General features: G+C 45.1%; 1 non-coding gene across 1 annotated transcript; it reads left to right on the top strand.

Annotated features, from left to right (window-relative positions):
- Positions 1 to 264: 264 nt before the first annotated feature.
- Positions 265 to 369, top strand: LOC119867553. The gene has a single exon (XR_005384071.1). It is a non-coding gene; the product is annotated as a U6 spliceosomal RNA (small nuclear RNA).
- Positions 370 to 1,296: the final 927 nt, after the last annotated feature.

Genomic DNA, 1,296 nt, shown 5'->3' with positions numbered 1-1,296 from the left:
GGTCCCGAAAATGTTTACCAGATTTGGAGGCAGAGACTCTGCTTTAAGCCTCAGACAGCTCTAATCTAGGGTGAGACCATGAGGCTGCACTTTGTAATGATCCATCTGGGAAGACAGCATGGAGGATGAAGGCACCAGGTTGGCCTGGAGAAAAAAGAGCAGATGATAAGTTGATTTGCAAGTGTCTGGATTAGATACTGGGAGAGCACTGGGCCCGAAGAGAACAACACTTTCAGAGGTATTTAGCCAATCCCTTCAACAATCATGCTCCTTCAGCAGCATATGCACTACAATTGGAATGATACAGAGAAGATTAGCATGGCCCCTTGAGAGGGTGACATGCAAATTCGTGAAGCATTCCATATTTTTTAAAAAATCAATTACCTACCAAATGTTTGCATGGGCAAAGGGAGAAATAAGATTGTAGGCATATTTTCAGATTTCTCTTTAAGGTGTGGTTAGATTTGACTGGTAGTGGTAGTGAAATCTAACACTGAATCTAACACTATTGGTAGTGGTACCCCTCGTAGTACTAATATTACGACTAGCAGTGAGAGTATTATTATTGCTGCTACTGCCATTGTTACTAGTTCCAGTAACACAAGTAGCACTGAGGTGCTTGCTGAGCGTCAGGCAAGCTGCCTTCCTCTCTGTGCCCTGCACTCAGAGGGCTCCTGCTCTTGGCTCAATGCCCTGCTTTCACCATCTTGAAATTCTTTATTTTTTCCCCCAGGTGAGCTGACCTTGGCTGTCGTTCTCGATTCATCTGTCTCTTCAGATTTCCAGCTGGCAATTTACTCTGCGACCTCCATTCTTTGGTGGATCTAAGATGTTCAGTGTGTTTTCTTGCAAGGACAGGAATGATGATTTCCAAGGTCTTTATTCATCGGAGCTGATGTCAGAGGAGGTTGGCTTCCAGGTTGTGCCATGTCAATCCTGAAGACCCTGTGGGGCCTCAGGGAAACATCCGGGGGTGATTATCTTAATCCAGGACAGAGATAGAGCTGGTTCAGGTGTGGCAGGCAGCATCAGACACGTGATTGTCTTCTTAGTTACTTCTCTGGGATGACCGCATCCACTCCAGAAGCTTTCACATGCCTTAGACTAAGTGCTTGGGAGAAGGAGATCTGTGCTGGGGGTCAGGGAGGTTGGGTTTAGACCTGGATGTAACTATAGGCAAGACAAGAGAAAGATTAGGGAGAGATGAGTGACCAAAGGTGTTAAATAATATAGAGAGATCAGGGGATTCAGGCTTAAGAAACTGTCCTTGGATTTGAGTAAACCTCTTAAATTCAA

The sequence above is a fragment of the Canis lupus genome, chromosome 34, assembly GCF_011100685.1.
Source record: "Canis lupus familiaris isolate Mischka breed German Shepherd chromosome 34, alternate assembly UU_Cfam_GSD_1.0, whole genome shotgun sequence".
Taxonomy (NCBI): domain Eukaryota; kingdom Metazoa; phylum Chordata; class Mammalia; order Carnivora; family Canidae; genus Canis; species Canis lupus.
The sequence above is the reverse complement of the archived record's forward strand: the minus strand, read 5'-3'. Positions and strand labels throughout refer to the sequence as shown.